Source organism: Amblyomma americanum, chromosome 4 (genome assembly GCF_052857255.1).
Source record: "Amblyomma americanum isolate KBUSLIRL-KWMA chromosome 4, ASM5285725v1, whole genome shotgun sequence".
Lineage (NCBI taxonomy): Eukaryota > Metazoa > Arthropoda > Arachnida > Ixodida > Ixodidae > Amblyomma > Amblyomma americanum.
In genome coordinates this window covers 128596270-128622855 of record NC_135500.1, presented here as the reverse complement: position 1 = coordinate 128622855, position 26586 = coordinate 128596270, and positions in this window count along the sequence as shown.

Genomic DNA, 26586 nt, shown 5'->3' with positions numbered 1-26586 from the left:
CCGTGCACTTACATCACACAGTGCATGCAAGTCGTGGGTTCGAACCCGCCCGTTACGGTAGCACTTCGATAAAGGAAAAATGTGAAAGGTCCGTGTACTGTGCGTTGTTAGTGCTCATTTAAGAACCCCATGTGGTCGAAATTATCCGGAGCCCTCCACGACGGCGTCGCTCATAGTTTGAGCCGCCTTGGGACGTCCATCCTATAAAGCCAAACCAACTGTGCCATAATCCTATTTGCTGACCCATTCAAACCTATATACATTTTTCAGTAGGGTACGCACGTGTCTTCCAGAGGAAGGGGTCGAATATGGCAGCGCCCCTCGACCTCTTCGGTTTGCTTCTAAACCGCGTAGCCGGAACCTCTAGCACACCTGGAAGTCTGTATATATAAGCGTCAGAGAGATAGTACGAGTTCTCGTGCCAGCTTCGACATATCTGGAACGCTGACAATACCCAATGAGCCGCACTACATGGAGTGCCACGACTACAAAATGAAGTCCTGGACAGAATCATGTGGTACCCCTGTCCTTTATCAACGGCCAACTCAGCAGAGCATGTCGGTATTATTATTTCTTCGTTCAGGCTATGCACGTGCTGTGTTGTTTACGATGCACATTTCCCTTTTTAGCTCGTAAAAGAGAATTAAAATTGGCGCGGAGCAACACGCATTCCATCTCCCCCTTTCCTAGCCACGTGCGCGAAACAATAATATTCCGCCAAAACTGAAAAGGAAACACCGCCCTGTCCAACTGCGCACCTCCCCAGCAGCAGCAGCGGCGGCAAGTCGAGGCTGAATCCGTGTTACAACAAATTACAGGTCGCGCGTCGCTCGGTCGCATGCCGATGTGTTGTTTGTGCGCTCATATATAACGCTTCCATCTATCGGTGGGGGTTTTCTCTGGCTAGCGTCCAGAGCGCGTGAGCACGCTTCCCGTTGTCGGCAGCAGCAGCACGATCGCGTGTCGGATTTCGCAAGTGCACCTGCGGCCGGCGATGATGCGGACGCGTCTTTCCAACCAGGAAAGAAGAGGATTCTTTGTCTGTCCAGATGTCCGAGTGTGTGTGTACACATACCTGCCTCATGGGCGTCAAGACGAATGGAGAGGGATCGTTTTGCCGATTGGAGATTGCATCACGTAATAACGCGATCCCGCAAAACCTTCCCCTAAACGTCGGCCCGCGGTCTGCTGCCATAGTGTTATCGGACCTAGTCACGTTCGTCGCATAAAACGCTTGTTTCTGCAACTGGCAAACAGCGCTGAGGTACACACGCGGTCTTCTCGAGCTTGTACACATTGATTGAGTGGGAGAAGGACTCGTATACGACGGAGATTAAGAAAAGGAAAGAAATGGAAAGAAAGATCCGTGACAAGGTTGAAATTGCCACGAATTGCCCGTGAGTATAGTTGTTTAAATCATGATCCATTAATTTTTCTCATCAAGACTCCTGTTCGTGTACAGATCTCATCACCTTGCCGTAGTGGAGTAATTTCTTGGAAGTGATTGAAGAGGTGTAAAATGAATTCGGCTTTATATGCATGAACCTTGTGAGGAAGTTTTAAAGCCCATAGAGAATCTGAACAGAGATTAGAGATAGCGGTTACACCTTGAGCACGGCGCATAGTGCCAAATCTATTCCATTCACTGAAACCGCGGGCTTATTTATTCTATTCTACGAGTGGGCCATCAGGCGTAAGCACTATAGATGTGCGATTTTTAAGAGCCATACATTTCTCCATTCCATATACATACACGTGCACACGAATGTAGAGTTCGACTTTTTCGTAGTTGTGTAATCAAAAATTAATGTGTATACTGCATGGTTTTGAGCTGTAGGGTGTAACCCAGCGCCGGGCTACAGCGGGCCTAAGAGGGGATAAGAGCTACCACCTCCTGTAAAGCCTAATGTTGGAAACCCTCTTCTCTAAATGGCGGTCACCGTCTTTCTAGCCGCTTTCTTCATCATTGCATGGTGTCACTAATGCGCAGCACGGAGGGATATAAAGTGTGCTACGAAAAAATTAAAGCGAATAAAAATTACGACCCCTGTCCTATGGTGTAGGCGGAAGTAGAAGCCCTTTCTTACAACCAACTTCAAGCGCACTGTACTAGAGGGCACTGCGCAAGCAGTATTATTTTGCTCATTTGCACGTGTGGCGGCGCTTACGGGATAGTGGTTTAGACTGGTGATCGCGTAGTTAGCTAGTAGTTGTAGTAGTAGTAGTAGTAGTAGTAGTAGTAGTAGTAGTAGTAGTAAGTGGTTTTACAATAATAATAAAAAGGAAGGAAAAAATCCTTGCTAGCCCCGGCATCTGCCAACGATACTGAATCACCTGAGCTGGGGCAAAGGAAATAAAGGATAGCAGGCAGAATGGAGAAATGGAATGAAAGAGGTGAGGGGACAGGAAGAGAAGATAGCGGGAGAGGTATTACCATGCCCTTCATCTTTCTCACTGTAATAAATATCATTCAGAGAAACGCTAAGAGCATCATGACCCAGCCAAGTTTGAACAAAAAAAAACAACACAAGACAGAGGCCTAGAAGAGACAGACACCACCGCGCTGATATCTGCCTATCCCATGTCGCTGTCTTGGGCCGTTTCACTGCGTCTCGCCGCCGAATGTCCAAGTGCGAACGCGCCCTAAGCAGTATGAATGCAATTCGGCGAAAATATCGGCGTGTGTCTCTGCGTTGCCGCCGAGTGAAGCTTCCGGCGCCTGCAGCGAGCCGAGAACCCCAACCTCCCCTCCTCGACAAGAGGCGAGAAAGAAAATCTGAATCGGCAGAGGCGGAGAGATACCCGCCGCGGTGGCTCAGTGGTTAGGGCGCTCGACTACTGATCCGGAGTTCCCGGGTTCGAACCCGACCGCGGCGGCTGCGTTTTTATGGAGGAAAAACGCTAAGGCGCCCGTGTGCTGTGCGATGTCAGTGCACGTTAAAGATCCCCAGGCACCTCCTTCTTCCTTTCTTCTTTCGCTCCCTCCTTTATCCCTTCCCTTACGGCGCGGTTCAGGTGTCCAACGATATATGAGACAGATACTGCGCCATTTCCTTTCCCCAAAACACCAATTATTCAGAGGCGTAGAGGCGTGTGCAATGATGCCCCCAAGCCAGCGGCGAGTGCGGAGAGAGGGAAAACGGCGCCGAAAGTGAGCGCGTGTCCTCGGCTGATCCAACGCGGCGCGACAAGGCGAGATGTGTATAATTCAACAAATGTAAAAACAAAAAAAAATCATTAACGGGCCATAAACCCAGCCAAAGTAAAGTAAAGTTTAAATGCAGCAAGTGTAAAGCTTAAAATCATTAGTGAGCCATACAGCAAGCAGCGACATTAACTGGCGCAACATTCAGGCAAAAGGACGCGGCAAAAGGTAAAGGCGTCAAATGGAAAAGCATATGATAGAAAAGCATCGTCCTAAAAGCGCATTCCGTTTGCGCAGTTAATGGCATCAGACAATGTGAGCGTCGACCATTTTTTCCCCATTAAAACATGACTATGAGTAACCAACTAGCTCGATCAGTAACTCCTACAAACTCATGGCGTTATGGTAGATTCCTTTGCGAAGCCGCCTCGTTTGATGATGTCTCTCTTTGATGAGCAGAGTGTCCAGGTGCGTAGCCAGTAGGTGGCACAAAGTGGCTGCGCCTTTCCTATAGATGGATCAGTGTGTCTTCCAGAGTTTTCATTATTGCATATTGGCATAATAGCGACGGCAGTCGCAGTATTGCGTCGTTAAAATGTGAGTTATAGGCTAATATGTGAAGAAATGTTCGGTAAGGACAAGAGTCTGAAGAAAGATGAGGCGCGTTAACAGATCTCGGTCTGGGTGCATATATGCACCGCGTCGAAATCGAAATAATAAGAGGATATAAGAGGGAAGAGAGACAGAAATGCTTATACACTGCCACGCGCGGTCTGGGGTGTGTGTGAGTGGTTCCAGTCCAATTGTGTTTTTGGGGCGCCTAAAGTAATCCAATATGGCAGTGATACGGAGCACTCCTATGGGCAGCCTGGGCAGAATGACGTTATAGTTTCAAAATTTCGCAGATTACCTCGCGCTTGTTTGTTGGCGATGGCAACCTCTGGCACGCCAGCGTTTTTGCTTCTCGGAGGTGTACAGCAGTGCACGAGAGACAAAGAAGAAATCGCTGTCTGGCATTTGAAAGTGAACGGCGTGAAAGTAGAGCGGTCTGAGACAATAGATCACTTCCTGCTGCTCTGCCGCCGCTTCTCTCATTTTAGGAAGCGTCTTTTGCAAATTCCATTTCATCAACTGGGTTTGCCTGTGTCGTCCGCGGTTGTTCTTTCCATTGGCGCTTCTTTGCTTGGACGAAGCGACAGGAGTGTGCGCTCTGCTGTACAAAATTCCCTTCAAGAAACGCAGCGACTCACATTCAAATTTCTTTTTCCCGCTCTCAGTCAGTACGACATTGAAACATTACAGGCATTCTATACTATTATGCAGATTAAGCCGTTGTCCCGTCCTCCATCTCCAAGTTAACAGGACCCTTGTCCTTCCGTCTTCCAATCTATCAGGCTACATCCTATTACCACTCCTTGTCCCGTCAAAACTTTCCTGTATCCAGCAATTAACCGCCTGTGTCTTGGCCACTACCCCGCAATGGGTATGCACCAGCATTGTTTGAGGCCTACCTACATATATACCTACCTAGAGCGGTAGACTGTCGACGGGCGCTTCGGATCGAGTTCAAAACATCACTGACAACAACCCGAAGCCAACTGAAAAAAGGGTGAATGGCACAGCTGTAAGCGCTATTTTTTGCATTTAGCACCACAGGTAAGCAAGACCCAGCGACTGCTATGGCGCTAGTGCTGAAGCTAGAGAAGTTTTCCAGCCGTTATCACTTGAGCTTTAGCTAATAAAGGTCCGCCTTTTTGCACTTAAAATTTTTTACTAAACCGGAGTGCAGCAAAAGCGGCGGCAAAGCCACCGTAGACCACATCTTCTCGGACTGTCCGACAGATCCCCCACCAATATCGCTTCAGAGACTCTTGCACGCGCGCTCGTGGGAGACCTTGCTGCTCAGATCCGACCTGGAAACCCAAGTCGTGACAAGAGCCCGTGAGGTCGCCGCCAGTCTCCACCGACGGCCACCTAGCAATGTCAACTAACCCACTTGCAACTCAAGCCTACGATAATAATAGTTTCCTAATCCAATACCACGTGCTACTTTTAACGTGAATTAGGTTTCTACACTCTAAACACGAATACGCCTGTATGGGAGTAAAAAGGCAGTAAGCTGTTCTCTACCGCACTCCCGTTCAGGAGCAGGGTATGCTGCCCAAGCTCCGGGAGTAGATTTATATCACTAAATATACGGAATGCATACCCTTGTCAACGGAGGTATATTCCCACCGCAAAGCACATAACTTAAAGGGACACTGAGGAGAACTCAATCAATTTTTTTTTTGTTAGCAAAATCTGATAGTTCGGCATTTCATGACTTTGTTGCCGCTTGTCTGGGCGCGAAAGATGAATTTATTTCAAAGAAATTTGGATTCGAAGTTGAAAAAGTTTTTCCCGCCGCCATGCCATGATTCAAACTCATTCCATTCCATTCCAAAAACCTTTATTTCCACCAGAGAAGAGGCTCCCCTACTCCCCATCTCTGGCACGCAGGCCTAGGGGTGGGGGCCGGGAGCCTCGCATCTAAAGGCAGGCATAGAGTTCTTGGTCTCTTGCGGCCTACAGTGCCAGGTGGATTCAAACTCAGGGAGCTCTTATGACGTCACGGCAACTCTTATGACGACACAGAACGGAGTGACGTGAACCGTGACGTAAACGCAGACTCCGTGATTTCTGACGGCTAGCGGTGCGGTGCGCAACCTTCTTTTGCCAGCCTCAGAGATTCGTGACGTGCATGAAGTAAGGAAAATTCCTCCAAGGTGGCGCCTTTTGTTCTAGGAAGGCATCACGCTTGTACTTGCGAGATTGGCCTGTGGCGGCGATACCTGTATTTTGGTTCTTGCTATTTTCTACATTACAAGAGCTTTGTTTTCAGGAAGAGCGGCGTTTTTGGGATCAGGAGCTGCTATTCTGTGGATGCAAGCCAACTTCAATTTCTCCTCAGTGTCCCTTTAGTCAGAAATGAGACGTGGCTTTTAAACGCGTCCCCGGAGGCCATAAGGTTAGCAAATAGTGGAGGTTGAAACATCGGTTAAATGCTTCGTAACTTAGTAACGTAGTCTTCGCAGAGAGGGAATTTGTTTCCGTTACCAACCGTAAGTATTCCGTATTTTTAGCGATGCAAATATACCCCAGGGCTTGAGAATAATAGCCTGCCTCTTAAAGAGAATGCACCAGAGGTCTGCTTACTCCCTCCTTCCTACTTAATTGTTTGGACTGCAACCGTTTGTACAGGTGGAAAACGATAAATATGAGGTCGCCTTTTTCAGAGCACTCTCTTTTAGGAGCAATTAACCGCGCCTTGTGCTCTCAGTTTGTAAGCAGTGCACGGAAGGCGTATAATGCATCTAGGGGACTCTAGCACAATTCTTTTCGTTACATTCTATTCGATTCTTATCACCCGCCGTCTGACTGACTGACTCTAGACACAGCGGAGGCATGGGGCATCAATAAAGTGCAAAAAGAGTCGGAATGAAATCGAATTCGAATGGTATCACTATACCACTACACTCCACTTTCCATGGACAACAAAGTACCATATCTAGGGGTGTGTGAATATTAAAAATTTTCGAATAGCGAATCGAACATTCTTCTGTTCGAACAAGGCCTGCCGAATCTTTTTTAGACGACTGTTGCAAAATCGGCCCAAACCAATGCCGTGCGCCATCCTTCCGCAAAAAGTATGAGCGGGATGAAAGGTGCAACGCCACGACGCGGTCATTTGTGTGGCGGCGTTCATTAATGATTGTGCGTGGCCTCTAAGACTATATGTGACGCGGCAGGATTCAGGGAAATTCAGCTACAATCCCCTCACACTCGATCTCGGAGGCCATGTCTAATACGTAGGTGGCACCGTTCATATTTCCTGGTACACTCAACTTTCCATGGACAACAAAGTACCATATCTAGGGGTGTGTGAATATTCAAAATTCTCGAATAGCGAATCGAACATTCTTCTGTTCGAACAAGGCCTGCCGAATATTTTTTCGACGACTGTTGCAAAATCGGCCCACACCAATGCCGTGCGCCATCCTTCCGCAAAAAGTATGAGCGGGATGAAGGGTGCAACGCCACGACGCGGTCATTTGTGTGGCGGCGTTCATTAATTATTGTGCGTGGCCTCTAAGAATATATGTGACGCGGCAGGACTCAGGGAAATTTAGCAACACCCTTCCCTAACACTCGATCTCGGAGGCCGTGTCTAATACGTAGGTGGCACCAGTCATATTTCCTGGGGTGTGGCTCTAGTGCCACCGGGTACCCACCTGTTTTCTAATGGGTACCGCTTCCTCCGACCTGTTGCTCGGCTTTTCTGGGATGAGATTCTTCGGAAAAAGGGTGTTATACCAAACCAAGCAAATGGTAATTTTCCTATACCTAAATCTTGCCGGTCTTAGAGTTTATACAGTGACTTCAAGTTGCGACCCGTTAGTGGAGATAGGTGTTGCGCCTTTTAGCAGCTATAGCTTCAGCTTCATTAGCAGCACCGTACAGCAGTGCCCCCAATGCCGCTTCAAGTCTTTCGCACGATTGCTCGCATTGTACGAATATTAGCAAATAATAATAATAATAATAATTGGTTTTGGGGGAAAGGAAATGGCGCAGTATCTGTCTCATATATCGTTGGACACCTGAACCGCGCCGTAAGGGAAGGGATAAAGGAGTGAGTGAAAGAAGAAAGGAAGAAATATATGCCGTAGTGGAGGGCTCCGGAATAATTTCGACCACCTGGGGATCTTTAACGTGCACTGACATCGCACAGCACACGGGCACCTTAGCGTTTTTCCTCCATGAAAACGCAGCCGCCGCGGTCGGGTAAATGAGTAATTACTCCCCTATTACAAATCTACTGCACCTTAGGGGATTCCCCTAAACATTTGACCAGCACTATTTCCACTTCGAGTTACTGATAAATTCGCTCTCGCCATACCATAAGATTGCTGTCCCGGTTAGCTCAGTTGGTACAGCGACTGCTCCAGTGAAGCGGTGGTCCTGGGTTCGCACCCCAGATTAGGATTAATTTTTCTTTCACTGCGGAGTTTCTGAGAAAGTTGTACAGCCTTCTTTTATAGCCGCATGGCTGCGCTTGGGTGAATGCAAATGAGTAATTACTCTCTTATTACGAATATTAGCACATGTAGCGAATATTCGCACACATGTTCGACTCGTATTCAATTCGGTTTATCCTTTCTCGATTCGTATTCGATACGCTTTTTAACTACACTATTCGTATCCGATTTGGTTTGGAAAAGAACTATTCGCACACCCCTAACCATATCACAATACGCGCATGCTGTACAAGGCCTGTCATTGCCGAGACATTCCCGTAGAAAACTATTTGCTCTTGAAATGTGCCCGTTAGTTATGTGGGCTCAGCGACATTTGTTAATAAATAGCTCCTCATATTTACATAGGCCATTTTAGTCCAGGAAAACTTTTTTTTTCAAATATATATGCTCAGTGAGTGTCTACAAAGAACTACGCTGTCATGGTTCTGCATACAGCGGGAAGGCTTCCTGTTCTCATGCTGTCACTGCTTTGAGCGCACCATAATAATAATAATAATAATTGGTTTTGGGGGAAAGGAAACGGCGCAGTATCTGTCTCATATATCGTTGGACACCTGAACCGCGCCGTAAGGGAGGGGATAAAGGAGGGAGTTAAAGAAGAAAGGAAGAAGAGGTGCCGTAGTGGAGGGCTCCGGAATAATTTCGACCACCTGGTGATCTTTAACGTGCACTGACATCGCACAGCACACGGGCGCCTACTAGAAAAATCACGAAATGACACTTAGCAGCTCTTCTATTTCACTACAAATATACATTTAACAACGCTCCTAAGGCATATTTTTAGAGGTAAATTATGACAACAGCGTCAGAATGCGCTGACGAAGCCCTCGCAATGGAGCAAACGAATGGCTCCGCGCGCGCCGATCCTTCTTCGACTAGTTCGCGGCGCTGCCACAGCGTGGCGTCAATTTCAGGAAAATCGTCAATATGTTATGAGAGTATTTTCCTTCTTGCGTGGCCATTAGGCCTAAAGGGGGAAAAATAAACGTGATTCATTAAGGTTTCCAAACGTGAAGTCCACCGTTCCACAATTGCGCTGATTTCTTTTTATTTCAATGTGGGCGACCGACTATGAATAAAACGTTTGATGTATGGTACTACCGCACTGTTCAAAAACAAGTGATATGGCGTTCTGCAGCCCTCTATCTTGCGTAAACCGCTAAACGTAACTTTTTCTTAGTCGACTCCTTTTAAGCACGGGCGAATATACGATACACTGGCAGCCATATGATTTTTTTTTCCTTTGCGGTAATATGATGTTTACCTGCTCGCGCCGAATGTGTCGAGTTTTGGAGAAGTGTGCCAGTGCATAAACAGCCGGGAAAAAGCCGGCTTGGAGATGGCCCTCTTCCAGCCGACGAGTCTGTGCGGCAGTATTCATAATGACTTAATTATGCGTCCGTTACGCTGGCGCTCGATCGGTGCTCGCATAATTTTGCGGGCCGTCAAGATCACATTGCTTGCTATCTCATTATATATTCTTTTCCATGCTTCGTACAGAACACGTGTTCGTTATTAAAATGCTTCACTTATTTATCGTCAGCAAAGCCATGAACTCCTCAGGGCTACCCATTTCAGCATGTAAATCATGCAATCAGCAAAAAGTTGAAGCGCCAGTTCATCGTCACAACTCAGGAATAAAGTGCATTCGCTTATAAGGAGGATGAAAAAGAGGACAGAAGTACAACCTTTGTCCGTAAAGTTCCGAGACTGAGTCCATTAAAAAACGCGTTTAACATTGAAATCATTTGTGCAGCACCCCTTCGAAATAGTCCACACACAGCTTCCAACGCTTCTTGAGGTCTTGGAAATAGTTGGAAAACGCTTCTTTTGGCAGGGCTGTAGGCTCCTTTGTCGTGGCGTCTTGAATGGCCTCCACGCTCCCCATCCAGCGACCTTTTGGCTCTCTTCACACGAGGAAACAGGAAAAAATCGCATGGGGAGAGGTCACATGAGTATGGCGGATGGGGAAGTACAGCAATGTTGTGCTTGGCGAGAAATTTTGTCACGCTGAGAGCAGTGTGCGGCCTGCGTTGTCGTGGAGACGGCTCCATTGTCCAGATGCCCATAAGTCAGGGCGACGGCGTCGCAGTGCATCACACATGTGTTGGAGCACGCGGATATAAAACTCCTGATTCACCGTCTGCACTTGTGGGACGAACTCGTGGTGTATGACACCTCTGGCATCGAAAAAAACTATCAGCATCGTTTTTGTTTTGGTCTTCTGTCGCCGCGCCGTTCTCGACGCCGGAGAGCTTGTGGACCGCTATTCGGCGCTCTGCCTCTTTGTTTGAGGATCGTATTGAAAGCACCATGTTTCGTCTTCAGCAATGATGCTGTCCACGAATGCAGCATTCTTCTCTGCCTCGGACAACAAATCAGCGCCCACTGATGCCCGCGTGTCCCTCTGGTCCTGTGTGAGGAAGTGCGGCACAAGTACGGCATTCAGCTTTCGTTTCCCAATTTCTCACGCAAAATTTGGTGGCATGTTGTCTTACAAATGTCAAGAGCACCTGATAGCATGCGGACTGTAATGGTGTGGTCTTGCTGTACGATTTCTCTCACCCGAGCCACGTTGTTTTCATTCCGTGAGGTTGAAGGGCGCCCCTGCCTTGTGTCGTCTTCCACCGACGTTCTCCCCGAAACGAACCTCTTGTGCCACTCTAAAAAATCACGCGCACAACCTGGACACATTTGTTATTGTGTTAATGGTTTGTACATATTCCTTCTCCCCCTATCCTCTCTTCCTGTCTCCTCAACTCTTTCACTTAATTTCTCCATTCTGCCTGCTATCCTTCATTTCCGCTGCCACAGCTCAGTTGCTTCAGTATCGATGGCAGATGTCGGGGCTAGCAAAAATCTTTTCCTTCCTTTTTACTATTATTTTAATAAAAAAACCACTACCACCACCACCACCACCACTCGAAAACGCGCGCCCGCGATAATGTCTCGTTGCCGTACGCGTCATGGAGGAGCTCATACGTCTGTGTGGCTGTCTCGCCAAGCTTCACACAGTATTTTATGTTTACACGCTGTTCGAGGTGGACGTCCACCTTTCCACATTCACTCACAGTAGAGTGCGCCGATGACTAGTGACAACGTATTTTTCTACATGTAGTGCCATCTAGCGGCTGCCACAGCGATTAACATAAATAGCTCAGGTTAGCCCGAAATGATGGCGCCACACATATGTACCAACATTTGTTTTGGGGAATCATTTCTAGAGAAGAAAATAAATCAGTCTCGAAACTTTGCGGACAAAGGTTGTAGAAAAAAATAAATCTAAATCAGTCTCGAAACTTTGCGGACAAAGGTTGTAGAAAAAAATAAATCCTCAAACCTTTTGCTCTCTTCCGGGAAGTGCCACCAGCAATTGTAACACCGGAAATTTCACGAGTGCATGCACTCCGAGATCCGCACAGACATCAGAATCACGTGACACCAGAGGCCACATAATAGCGTTCAGTCCCTTTTCTTCGCAAGCATAAAATCAGCAGAAAGGACGCTGACACAGAAAATGCATAAAGGACGATGCTGGACAGGCAACTGACTTTATTTCGGTGAAGATCACATTTATACCGCAGCGCCACCACATGGACTGTCGCTTTGCAAAAGAGGAGGTGCCAGGCACGCGCCGAGCAGAGTGGACGCGTCGTTGGCTGGTCGCCGCCGCTCATCGACTATGAAGCCATATGGAATAAATGTGGGGCCGCGTCAAGCGCCAACACTTTCCAGATGGCTTCAGACATTCTTTTTCAAATCGCCAGTTTATGTGGTGGCGCTACAATACCCTTCAGCAATGAAACCAGGCATGCACGCACATTATAATTAGCATGACAAAGGCAAAAATAAATAACAGAAAAAATGTCCGCCACACGGCGCTCTCGATATTTATGGGTCATTGCTGTCATCTGAAGACGGGGCGAATTCGCCTTAGCGGTGCAGAAAGCACAAATGCACTCCGTTCTTTAAAAACAGTGCCATTCTTGGGCGTGGAACAATATAGAGCCAGCGCTAAATTTTTGGAGGCATACCATGTGATCAAAAAAGTAGTGCAGATACACGTTTTAGCCACACATGTCTGTTCGACAAAGAAATTAGGTTTTTAAAGTCTTGAATACTCGTAGATAAATATCGAAAGAGTGGTATATGACAGGTGTCTTTCCTCTGTTATTTATTCTTTTCCTTTTTGGTGCGAATCGTCATGTGTGCACATGTCTGGTTGCATTTCTGAAATGTACAAATGTGATTTGCGGTGAAATCAAGAGTGTTAGTTGTCCAGCGTCGCCCTGCGTTCTTTACACTGCGTAAGCGCCCTTTCAGCTGGTTTCATTCTTGCAAATGCGTACCATCCCGGCCAGCATTCCACACTGTTATTCACTCCATTGCCATCTACCAAGGCGTGCATTCTGTAATGAGACTATTCGAACCATTCTTTCTGCCCTTCTACCACCGGGAGCTAACGGCTGTCACGTCACAGCTCACAGCGAGAAAACAGCGTCACTCGTCGGCTCCGGTATCAAAGGCGAGGTCCACCTAAGGCAAAGACGCGAAAGGACAGCGAAAAAGAATAGTTAATTCATATATACCAATGGACACTGGAAATCTCTTGGACGTCCCATGGATGTCCTAAACATCCACAGGACGTCCAAGCGAGCTTCAGTGCCCATTGGGATACGGCACTCAGAGGTAAGCGAGGGAGTATTTGCTTTGGACGTGCAACTACGCCGATGCCCGTTAACACCTTAACAACGTAACCATGTGGGCTAGTTGGTGTATTTCAGACATAACTTCACCAGTGAAAGGACGAGACACCAGGAGAAGAACACAAGACAGCGGTGTCCTGTCTTCTTCTTCTCCTGGTGTCTCGTGCTTTCGCTGGTGGTCATATGAGCCCGTTAACACCGCAGAGAGCATCCTATACGGACATTGCTCAGATATTGCTGCAAAACGCGCAAGTCCTGTTGAGCTTGTAGCGATCAAAGATGTAAAGTAAAAGAAAGTAAAAGACAAGCATTTCACAACAACAGCCGTAAGCTGCCTTTCTGTTCTTTTTTTTTTTTTGAGCGAGAAGACGATTAGCAGGATGAAGTACGGGGCTATTACAGGCGGTGAGAGGAATGTTCTTCTGCGTGAGCACCGACGGATTACAGGACTCTATAAAGCCTCAGCCCGACATGCCCGCCTGCCGGAACACGCCCGATGAAGAAGAGACGGAACATGCGATAATAGAGGGGGGATGAAAAGCAGGTCTCTGCGCGGGAACTTAATGGGAGGATGTGGGGGGGGGGGGGGGGGGCTGCTGAGAAATCGGGGCCTGTTTTCACTGAAATCGAGAAGTAGCCGCGATATGATTGGAATTCCTATCGGTACGTAATTAGCAAAGACCCCGCAAGCAACCATTACATATAACCAGGCTGCGCGACGCGCGTTTGGAGCGAGCAAAGTAAAAAAAAATGTCAATAACGAGAAGGAAATTAAATGTGGAAATGTACGCACATGAGCAGTTCGATGAGAGCCGCTTAGAGCAATATTTCCGGCAACAATGAGAAGCTGTCTTCAAGCTTATTTATTTTTCCTTTCTTTTTTGAATGCGCAAACACATCATGCTGAAATCTCGGTTCCAGCTTCAGAAAGATGCATAGCTACAATGAAGGCTTCACTACGAGCCGCTGGTTTGAAAATCTAAGCTACGCAAAAAAAAAACTTGGGGGCCTTCTCACATTCTTGAAGAGCGAAATGCGATAGCATTTAAGTTGCTGGCAATGGCGTCTACAGTGAGTGTCTAAAGGCTTTGCGATTTTCCCGCCAAAACGCCGGTTGGAACCAGTTCCACTGCTCTGATATGGTACGCATAAGTCACCTTCTCAAAAAAGAACTCGCCTTTCTCCGCAATGAATAGCCTGCTTTTATTGTTCAATTCCAATTAGTTCTGATAAGATTCTGCATGTGCCTATTCTTGATGCAATTTTTACTGCATCTATGAGCGTGCTCTTTTCTTCCCACACGTGATGTTCTGAATTTTGTACGCTTGCGCCCTCTCTGCTTCTTAAGGCGGTGTACCATTTCTGAAAATACAGTTGCAAGTTTGCGCTCGTGTGTGTGTGTGCGTGTTTCTCCCTCCCGTCCTGTGTTATTCTGCGCAAAGTTTTTTTTAATTACGTCACCTAGAATATTCGAGTACCTTCCATTGGATTATCACGTGCGATTATACTAATTCAATCCACTAATCCTCATCAATCCACCTCAATCTATTTTCTCGGGTGGTGGACCACTGCCAAAACTTTGGAGGTCCTTAGGAATTTTGGGGGGTGGACCAAATTCCAAATTTTGGGGGTCTTGATGTTTTCCAATATGACGGAGACCTACAATTTGTCCACTGGTGGTCACGTGCTGTTGATGACGTCACGACACTCTGAATCGCATTCATAGATCTCAGGGAGTCCTCAAACCAGTACTGGCACAGCAGCGCAACGGTAAAGAGATGCTCTATTGATCCAGCAACGGTGGGACAGCGCCACAGTGGGCAGGTGGTAATTGCGCTTAATTTGGCAACGGTGGGCAATTTGCTCACAATCCAGTGGGCAGGTGACCACTTGCCACGGTGGGCAGGCTGTGATGACGTCACAAGTTCACGTGACCTCTCTCGACCAATAACGCAATTTCATGACAGAGAAGCAAGAAATATTTTCCTAAATGCTGCTCGATAAAAAAAAGACGCGTACGATCCTTCTAAAGGCACTGTATACCAGAAGTCATGCAGAAAACTCAAGAAACGCTAAATAAAGCGTTTTACGTTGTTTTTACGAATAACTGTCCCATTTTGACCGCTTCTCAGAAAATATTAATTCGTAATTTTTCGCCTTTCTTTAGGGGCCGCCGCGGTGGCTCAGTGCTTACGGTGTTCGACTGCTGACCCGAAAGACGCGGGTTCGATCCCGGCCGCGGCGGACGCATTTCGATGGAGGCCAAATGTTTGAGGCCCGTGTACTGTGCGATGTCAGTGCACGTTATAGAACCCCAGGTGGTCAAAATTGTCCGTAGCCCTCCACTACAGCGTCCCTCATAGCAATAGTCGCTTCGGGACGTTAAGGCCCATAAAACCAAGCCAAACCTAAGCATGCCTTTAGGTTCTTAAAGTACACGAATATTTTATCCAAGTTTAAGCATTTCAATATGGTTTCTTTCAGCACAAGAAAAAGACAGACCTAACGTGCCGTTTGGTACACGATAGCTTAATCTACTGGCGGATACAACTCAAGAAATAGGCGGCGAGTGACCCTCAAAGGACGCCCTCCAACCAATGGTGTCGTCCGCTTCTCATGACGTCGCGGCTAACCCGATTTCACGAAGGCACCTGCTAGTCACCTGCGAGGTCCCGCTAGGGGATTAACTGCGACGTCACGAGAACCAGTGGACGCCACTGGCAGGACGGCCTCCCTTGCGGAGCATGCGCCGCTGCATTGAGTTGTATCCTACTATACCTATATATAGTAAAACCCCGCAGAGCTTTTTTTTTTTCGTTTAAGAGGGCATATATATGAATTCCGCGCAAGCAAAGGCCGATTACGAAAGCGGCTGGGCATATTTAGATTTGTCGGGACGGTGCTGAACAAGACTAACCTTAGTGCGCCGTGATTGCGATTCCACTTTGAACGCGGGCACAACTTCATTGGCTGCCTGGTTCGACGCGAGAATGGGTGGGCGCTAAAGGCCACGCACTGGTTGTACATTGGCTAGATTGGGCAAGAAAAAAAGAAATGAAAACAACAGTGACAGAGAGAACTGATTAAAAACGCGAAGACCCGCACCGAATGAGAGACCAAAGCTTACTCGGGCGCTGCTCATTTGAAAACTACAACCTATAAGCTGTCGGTCTCGAGGCCTTGCGGCAAAGAAGCACGAACGTTCCTTTCTATCACTCCCTCCTTTATCCCTTCCCTTACGGCACGGTTCAGGTGTCCAAAGATATATGAGACAGATACTGCGCCATTTCCTTTCCCCCAAAACCAATTATTATTATTATTATTATTACTCAAGAATGACACTTTTTACAGCGAAAGCCGGGTTCGAAACCGACCGCGGCGGCTGCGTTTTTATGGAGGCAAAACGCTAAGGCGCCCGTGTGCTGTGCGATGTCAGTGCACGTTAAAGATCCCCAGGTGGTCGAAATTATTGCGTAGCCCTCCACTACGGCCCCCTTTCTTTTTTTCTTTTTTCACTCCCTCCTTTACCCCTTCCCTTACGGCGCGTTTCAGGTGTCCAACGATATGTGAGACAGATACTGCGCCATTTCCTTTCCCAAAAAAAACAATTATTATTATTATTATTATTATTATTATTATTATTATTATTATTATTATTATTATTATTATTATTATTATTATTATTATTATTAGAAACATCCGTCTGTATTCACAAAGGAATCGACGAAAAAATATCTGCGCTCCTCGCTATTCCCTTTTGCCCTAAAGTCATATTCCACCCAGAGGGCTATCTGACGCATTGGAGCATCAACGCCTCTACTATTATTTTTAGTTACCCGCGTTTACAGTGATTGCACGATAGGTAAAACGCGACACACACTTGCGCTGTACACGATGGTTACGTCCGCAGTAGTTTTAAAAGCGAAAAACTGTTGGAATTTTTTTTTTAATCATCATGACGACACCGTGAGGTGCTTCCGCAGTCTACTGCGTATGGAATTTTGTACAGAAGGAAAAACAAAGGACTTTCGGGTTCAGTTGTGGCCTCGAGCGAGTCAATAATGGTTGCTGGAACGAACGGGGAGCAAGGTACCTAGCCAATAAGGCCAGTTCCGTGTGCACGCACGCACGCACGCACACAGAGGCGAAAGCCCGCCGTTTACCGGCTTGCCCCGCGTCTTTTCAAGGCGAGCCATTCGGCACAAAGACTGCGCCTTTACAAATGCAATTCGACACCGCCCACTCTTCTTTCAAGCGGGAACCAGCGCACTTGCAAGCAGCCACAATAATTTCGCCGCTACCTACTCTGGTCGAACAGGGGCAGGATTCAAGAAGGTGTTTTCGTCCAAAGAAAGTTTCTTGGTTGACTGGCGCCATGTCTATCATGTTATCGCCTACCATGTCGGTAACACTGTGCACACCGATCACTGCCGACAACGAATCGTCCTTACGCGCAATGCTTTTTGTGAATTCGACTTTCATTTCAGTGGAAGCCCTCCTCACACTACCTCTCCCCCCTGACACCACCCCCAGAGGCTGCAGAGGAAGCCGCCATCGCAATTTCCATCACCCGCACGGAAGCCCAGTACATTTTAACAGACTCTAAAACTGCAATTCAAAGTTTTGCGCGAGGCCGAGTCCACGTCCCTGCTTTTGGCATACTGGGCTCGCCCGATGAACCCCCCCCCCCCCCCCCCCCCCCCCCGCCAGGTAGAGCTTATATGGGTGCCTGCTGCGCACTCCGGGAATCCCGGAAACGAGGCCGCCAACCTTTTAGCCCGAGGTTCTTTAAACCGGGTTCAGGTGGCCTCGGATCGGGGATTCGCGAGGGAGCGAATGCACTCGTTCAGCGAGATGACGCAGTCCTACAGAGCCTCGCGCCAGCTCTACCCCCCGCCCCACCACTCCCTAGATAACAAGCACGCAACACTCTGGCGCAAACTACAGACACACACACTCCCCTCACCCCTGACCCTAGCCCACTATCACCCCTCCTTCCCAACTCCTGCCTGCACCTTGTGCCCAGAACCATTCGCCTCTTCCCTCCACATCCTCTCCCTCTGCCCGGCGGACCCTCCCCCGCGCGGCCTAGAGGACCTCAAGTCCTGGGAGGAGTGGGAGACCCTGCTGCGCTCGGAGGACCCGGCCGTGCAGACAATCGCCACCGGCCGGGCTGCCACTGTTATGGACCTTAGGGACATAAACACTTGAGTGCAGTGGGGTCGTGCAGAGACCCAGGGGCGTGCCCCGACTTCTTTTCCAACAATAAAGTTTTTTTCTCTCTCTTCTCTTCAGTGGAGGCGTTTTTGCTGGTCCACTCCAGCAAGTTTCAATAAGACCTAGATTGACACATCCTGTTTTGACAAGCAGTGGCCAGTCTGTTCAGGTCTATTAGGATAAAAGACTGGCCACTTGTGGAAGCACGGCATGGGGTGGCCAAGAGTCTGCTGCGGGATTTTAATATTACGAAATTGGCTAGCATAAGGCTGACGTAGGAGAGGGTTAATTGGAGAATGATGCAAATAGATGTCCTGCAACTAAGTCCGGCTAATGATGATATGCGTCGATCGATTCTCATGACGTCGTGGTTAATCCCTTTGGGTCTGCTATGACATGACATCGCGGGGGGGCTGCAAGTGAAAGGGGATAAACTATGGCTTAATCGGGTCACCCGCGATAACATGAAAATCGGTCGACGCCATTGGCTGGAGAGCTCCTTTTAGGGCTCTTTTGATCTGCCGCCTCGTTCTTAAGTTGTATCCGACTGTAGTAACGTTGTACACGTTGCGTGGTGAGCCGATATAGGCCGTAATTAAGGAGCAATATCCATTAAGTCGTTCACATAATTAAAGTTAACATAACTCATTATTGCGATTAACTCATAAACATAATTACTTATTAAATACGTTGCACTGTTCCCACTTCCAGTTCAGTTGATCAATACGGCCACGCCCTAAAACCTGCCAGCTCTCCTTGTTGGCTTAGTTGATGGAGCGACTGCCCCAGACAAGCGGTGGTCCCGGGTTCGACTTCCGGACCGGAACAAATTTTTCCTTAACTGCAAAGCGCCTGAGAAAGTGGTATACATTTCTTTTGTCAGGTGCTGAGGTGGATGTTAATGAATAATTACTCCCTAAGTGTCTTGAGATCCACTCAAAAAGTCGAATTATGAAACTATAGTAGGCAGTCTCGCAGTAAAACAATTGAGCTATTTGGATAGGGGGGGGGGGGGTGTCGAAATTAATTCATGGTAGCGCATTCCGGTTTATGCCGCCTGGTAAAGAGGGGAGAAAATGGGACAAAATTTGTACCCCCTCCGTTCCCCCTTGGTTAGGAGGGAAGTTAATTGAATTAGCCCACATATATAGATTTCCAGAGACTGGCTGGACAGTGTAGGTTGTGGCAGTGACTGAGCCAGAAGCAAACGTGGTAGCATGGAAATTTTCGAATAGTATGATACGCAAGTACCAGAATGCCGGTTCGGCAAGCGCCAAACTTTGGTCTGTGCTGGTTCGAGGCATGTTGCATTGCACGTACTCGGTCACTGCGATTTCGTGAAGTGCGGACCCGTTCTGGCTGCGCCGGTGACGCATAATTAAAATCAAGGTCACGTCATCGGCACCTGACGTCGTGCTGGTGAATGTTTTCGATGCCGAAGGTGTTCTCTTAGCGGCTATTTACAAGCTGAAGCCAGAATGACAAGTCCTTACTACGCCGAGCAAATCTGCAAATTTGCCGCTGCCATCAAGGAGAAACTTCCCGGGAAATGGAGACAGGTAACGCACGTACCATTTCATCACGATAATTCGCCCAGCTATAGGTCTTGCGTTGAAATGGCTGCCATTCACAAAGAATAATAATAATAATTGTTTTTTTTTGGGGGGGGGGAGGAAATGGCGCAGTATCTGTCTCATATATCGTTGGACACCTGAACCGCGCCGCAAGGGAAGGGATAAAGGAGGGAGTGAAAGAAGAAAGGAAGAATGAGCTCCCGTAGTGGAGGGCTCCGTAATAATTTCGACCACCTGGGGATCTTTAACGTGCACTGACATCGCACAGCACACGGGCGCCTTAGCGTTTTTCCTCCATAAAAACGCAGCCGCCGCAGAACTAACTTCCAGTAGTTCCACGCTTTTTTTTTCGAAAACTGAAGGAAAAGCGACGTAGGAGACTTCTGTCGAATACTGAGGTGATAGAGGCCGCAGATGCGTAGTTTGCTGATGCTGGACAAACATTTACCCACGAAGGAGTCTGAATGCTAGAGGATCCGTGGAGACAAGTGCATTCAACTTCAAGTAGACCTCTTCAGAAAATCAGCGACCGATGCCAGTTTGAACTACGGTCAAGGGTTGAGCATATATTATAGGGATCAACTTCCTTAAAAGTTAGCTTAAATACGTTCGCACGCATGGCGACATGAAAAAGAACTAAACCTAAGCAAAGCTCAAAACGCGCCCGATTTGAAACGTTCCGAATGCACGCACAAAAAATTCCGGTCATGGTTCGGTCGGAGAAGACGTACGCGATTGGCGAGGTCTCGCAACGCGCCAGCTGCGGCCTAGCGCAGACGACAGCGCAGACGACAGCGCAAACGTAAGCGCAACGTTGACAACGAGGAGATATACAGGGTGTTTCACCTAAGACTCTACGCAATTTTTAAAAATAGGCTTTTTGAGTTAGAAGAGCTTTTTTTTTTTCAGCATGGCATTGTCAGGGGCGAAGTACATCAGAATACAGCTAAGATGTGCTAACTAGCAAGCTGGTTAACTGATAGTGAGTAGTTAATTTGTTAGCTATTGCCGTTAGGCTCCTTAATTATCGAGAGGCGTGTAGCCAGCCCACTGTAAGTAATATCAAAATCAGTTTTTAGAATTTCGAATACGCGGTTACCCTCGGCGCTGTGGCCCAACAAATTTTGGCTATTTCGACGAATTACGTGCACAGCAGAGGTTGCTTCGCCTGCAAGCTTCTCGAAAGCGGGACAAAAGTCTCTGAACCACGTATTCCTCAAACGAAGCCGGTAGCTCTGCTATTAGCCGGCGGCTGGAGACCACACTTGTGGAAGTGAAAGTCAAAATTTCGTTCTTTCATCTCCACGAGTATGGTCAGCAGCCACCGGCTACTAGCAGAGCTACCGGCTTCGTTTGAGGAATACGTGGTCCAGAGACTTTTGTCCCCGACTATACGTATTTTGCAGCGATGTAGCCAAAATTTGTTGGGCCATAGCGCCCAAGGTAACAGTTTTTTCTAAATTCTAAAAACTGATATGGGTATTACTTCCGGACCCGACCCGGTGGCTCAGTGGTTAGGGCGCTCGGCTACTGATCCGGAGTTCCCGGGTTCGAACCCGACCGCGGCGGCTGCGTTTTTATGGAGGAAAAACACTAACGCGCCCGTGTGCTGTGCGATGTCAGTGCACGTTAAAGATACCTAGGTGGTCGAAATTATTCCGGAGCCCTCCACTACGGCACGTTTCTTCTTTCACTCCCTCCTTTAGCCCTTCCCTTGCGGCGCGGTTCAGGTGTCCGCCGATGTGTGAGACAGATACTGCGCCATTTCCTTTCCCCAAAAACCAATTATTATTATTATTATTACTTCCGGTGGGCTACGCGCATCTCAATAATTAAGGAGCTTAACAGTAATAGTTAAAAATTTAACTACTCAAAATTAGTTAACCAGCCTGCTATAGTTAGCACGTCTTGGCTCTATTTGATGTACTATATCGCTGACTATGCTAAAAAGCGTTGTAACTCAAAAAGCCTATTTTTAAAAATAGTGTGAAGTCTTAGGTGAAACACCCTGTACAGCGAATGAAGGTCAGTGCAAGCGAACAGGTGCAGGGTGATGACATGTGTGCTTCCAACGAGAAACGAAGTCAGGATAGGTGACGGACACGATATGTAAGCCCCGAGGTGGTTTGTGGCGCTCCACAAGTGAATCGACTTTTAGGCAGCGTTGGATGCTAACATATACGAGAATCGCGTGACGCCCCTCTTGCGAAACATGATTCGAAGTAAAATAAGATTTTTTCATCGCGACATATGAATTTTTCATACACTTAGTACACGTTTGCCCCTCGCACTCATACGAAATTAACAATTTTACGAACAAATTAGCACTTCCCGTGGGTGTCATAAAACCGGGTTTCAATTATACAAAGACTCGAAGTGTAATTTCCACTTAGCACACGTGACGTAGGGTGGCCACGAATCAAGGACGTAGCTTATTGCAACACGCTCGTGTCTTTCACCATTCATGTTGACGCGGAGCCACAAAGAGGGAAAAACTCAAAAATAAACTCCGCCGGTGAGGTGTCGTGCCAAGGTGCATTAAGGAAAGGTATGACGGTCTCTCAGCTTACGGCCCTCTGTGTCCGTGTTTAATGAGCAGCGGTGTGCCCGGAGGTACCTCCGAAATTAATGCAGAAACTCATTTGTTACACAGTTTCCGCGAGTGTAGAAGCGGCATCGCAAGTATGCCTTCGGATACAACATGAGCAAACTACTCACGAGGTGAACAAGAAATCAAAGATGCAGCCGCGAGATGGCCGACCAGTAGACGTGCAAGCTGCTTAAATTTGTATCCAACGTTATCACGACATACGAACGTTGATATTTGTAAACGACAAATATTTATGGCATATTGAAATGAAAATTTGTTTTTGGGGAAAGGAAATTCTGTCTCCCATCTAGGCGGACACCTGAACCGCGCCGTAAGGGAACGGACAAAGGAGGGACTGAGAGAAGAAAGGAAGAAAGAGGTGCAGTAGTGGAGAGCTCCGGAATAACTTCGACCATCTGGGGATCTTTAACGTGCACTGACATCGCACAGCACACGGGCGCCTTAGCGTTTCGCCTCCATCGAAGCGCGGCCGCCGCGGTCGGGTTCGAACCCAGGCACGCCGGATCAGTAGCCGAGCGCCCTAACCATTGAGCCACCGCGGCATATTCCAAACGACGATCTGGAGCAGCTCTCCAAATCCGTGAAGCGTCGAGATATCCGCTGCGGTCCAATCAGAACTCGGGATCTGAATCCAAATCGCCCAATTAAGCACGCTCTCTGGTTTCGCGGAGCAAGATGTGCGCCGAATAGCCAGTTCAATATGCTATTAATTTCAGCACTCATTGTGCCATCTCCAAGATATCTTTCAAGCGCGGTCATGAGCACGTCCAATGGCAATACTTCGAACGTTTCCTGCGGGTCCGCTGGGCACCAAGAGGTCCTCATGGCGCATTCCAATAGGCGATTCGGAGCAAGTTTTCTTGCTTCGTGAAACCGAAGGGCGCGTTTCAATGGGCGATTTCGATTCAGATCCCGAGTTCTGATTGGACAGCGACGCTATGGTCCTTACAGTCTGATAAAACTCAATAACGAAGAGGCAGATGCCCTTCAAAGGAGGCTCTCCAGCCAATGGCGTCGACCAATTTTTCACGAAGCCGCGATTAATCCGATCAAGCCGTGGTTATTCCCCATCCATCTGCCACCCCCTGCGATTTCACGCTAGGGATTGGTCAAGGGGAAAAATCGGTCGACGCCATTGGCTGGAGGGGTTGCTTTAAGTGGCATTTGCCGCTTCGTTCTTGAGTTCGAGATTTTTCGCCTTCGCGGATTCGAAGGGCTGCTCGGGATCGCCTATTGGAATGCGCCATTGGTCAACCCCCGTCAGAGATGCCGGTTCTTCGGCCCCGAGCGCCGTTACAGCAGCGCGTGCAATACGGCTTGCTTTGAAGCAAGTAAGCAGCCCAAAATCTAAAAAAATGGATGACGCTTAAGCTTCGCCTTTAAGAATGGAACGCGACAGCGTGCTGCAGCACTGCCACGGAGCCCACGGAAAGCCATCGCCCGCTCGGCGCGACGCCTTGCCCGTTAGACAAATCGCTCTGCTACGTATGGTGAAACAGAAGCGCGGAGCGGCAAACCACATAGAAGCGCTGCCAGGCGCCTTGCCGAAACGCGCGGGACTCGAGTTGCAGTCGTAGTTCGTCGGCACATCGTTCTCGACAAACCCGATGCCACGAACGCCAGCATAGCTTCCGCGCCGAACGAACCGGCAGCAAGCCGCAAGCTTCGTGGTGAACGCGCTTTGGATGTGCGCTGCGTTGTTCGCCGTTCACCGTGTCATTCCTGCGTGCCCGCACAGCCCCACTGCGCCCGAACGAGAGATATGTCAGGCGCGTCACTTCCTTTCCTTAAAATCAATTTTTATTTCATTTTCCTTTCCTTGCGGCGCGGTTCGAGTGTCCAGAGAGATATTTGAGACAATCCTCACTCCCTTTCCTTAAAACCAATTTTCATTTCATTTTCCTTCCCTTGCGGCGCAGTCCGGGTTGTCCACCGAAATATGTGACAGGTGTCCCTTCCTTTCCATGCGCTGCCGTCGCGCGCTATCTGTTGGGGCAGTGGCGTACATTGCGAGGAGGGGGGATTTTTCGCTCACGGCAGACTCCGACGCCACCGGCTTTTCTGCGACACAAGCTCCTTAACGCTACCGCGTTAAAAACAGCGCAGTATTGAGGAGCACAGGATAACGGCTGAAATAACAAGCGAGGTTTCCTTAACTGTAGCAACACGATTCTTTAGCCTGCTCCTAGACCTCTGCACTTCTGTTTCTTGTGTTGAGCTTCTGGGCCCGCTGGCTTACTCGAAGTAAAATTGTTCAGTAAACCTGGTTTGTCCAGCCTTTGCCCTGCACCAATTTTTTGTACTGTCCGCGTTGCCTGTCCTTTGGCTGCGCACCAGTTTACTCACCATATACAGCGCTAACGCGCTCACAGCCGGCGGCAGGGCATCACTATAAATCATCTAGAGCCCTATAGCATCACGCTGCTTAATTTTTCGTTTGATTTTGGCGCCCTTGTGAAAGCGTTCCTCTTGGCAGGAAGGAAGCTGCCGGCAAATTGTAGCATACATATCTGCGATACAATGAGCGACATCCTCGCGCATTACAGAACTTTGGTTCCAAGATGACGCGCAGTGACAATGGTGACGTACCCGCCGCGGTGGCTGGTGGTTAGGGCGCTCGGCTACTGATCCAGAGTTCCCGGGTTCGAACCCAACCGCGGCGGCTGCGTTTTTATGGGGGCAAAACGCTAAGGCGCCCGTGTGCTGTGCGATGTCAGTGCACGTTAAAGATCCCCAGGTGGTCGAAATTAATCCGGAAGCCTCCACTACGGCTCCTCTTTCTTCCCTTCTTCTTTCACTCCCTCCTTTATCGCTTCCTTTACTGCGCGGTTCAGGTGTCCAACGATATATGAGACAGATACTGCGTCATTTCCTTTCCCCCAAAACCAATTATTATTATTATGACGCGCAAACACTGCACTAGGGGCCATAAAAACTGCACGTACGCTTGTCGCCATGTTGTCCCCGACACGCCCCAAGGTCCGAGCCGCAAGCAGGCACAACGGCCATCCTACCATAGTGACTATAGATACAAGATTTGCTCAACGCCTACCGCCGCGTTGAAATAGTTTCTCTCCCAGCACAAAATCAAGTGGGAAACAAATTAAATCTCCAGAAAAAGCATTCTTGTTTTTGTTTTTGACACAAGGCTGAGTTTTTTTGTTGTGCATGCGTCTCCACCGAGGAGAGAGGGAGTGAAAACTGGAGCAAGTTCGCCGTCGCTCGGACGAACGCGCGGCCCTACGGACGCACCACAACGGGCACCCAGTTGGCACGCTCGGCATGCGCGAGTCGCTGGCGCATGTAGCCGAGCAGCGCGCTTGTGTGAGCCCCACGCTCGCTCAAGCGTGGCTCCAAGCCCGGTCACGCTTCATTCTTCCTCGGCCGTTTTCTTCTCGGCTTGCTGCCGCTGCTAGCCGAGCGGGAGAATCACTGCAGTGCACGCGAGATTAAGAAGGAAGCGCCCTCGTCGAAACCAAGCTGCCCAAGAGGGCCCTCCACGAGAGAAACACGAGACTGCAGCCATGGCCATACCGAAAGCGACAGGAAAACAAACAGAAAATGCAAGCACAAAGAGCGAGATAAAATTGCAGGCAGCGAGAAGCACGGCTCTTTACACCTTCCCCACCCTCGAAGGCCAGCGAGCCTCTCCCGTCGAAGACACACACAGCTATGGAAACAGACTGCGAATGAACAAAAACGAAACGAGAATTAAGAAGTGGGAAAGGGGGTCGAGCTGCTGAGAACTGTTCATTTTATACCGCGTAGTCAGACATGCGGCGCCAGAGAGAGAGAGCTCGCGGGAGAGCGTCAGTGCACGGTTTTGCCGCGGCCGCAAGCGCGAAATGCGGAAAGAAAGCGTTCTTCCACAAAAGCTTCCAGGCCTTCCTGTCTTTAGTTTTTTTCCTTCGCAATTTCTCCGCCAGCGGTGCCTTAGCTTCCAGCACGGCGACGAAACTACCGAATTTTCCGGTCCACAGCTCGCGCAACCCAACCGCCCCCCTTTTCATGAAGCCGTGGAAGGAGTCGAAAAACTCCAAACAAAATGCAACGCAAAAGAGCTCTGAAGATCGCGGAGTTTCGCGTGCTTGCCAAGGATGCAAGTAACAGAGGGCCTATATATATGGGCGATTGCGTGTACACGAGCGGTGCGCGTATGTGCCGAGTCAATGCCAACATGTTTTTCTGGGGCATGCTTTGACGAGTGAGCACTTCTCAAGAGAGTCACGCGCATGTATGATGAAGGGCAGAACACATG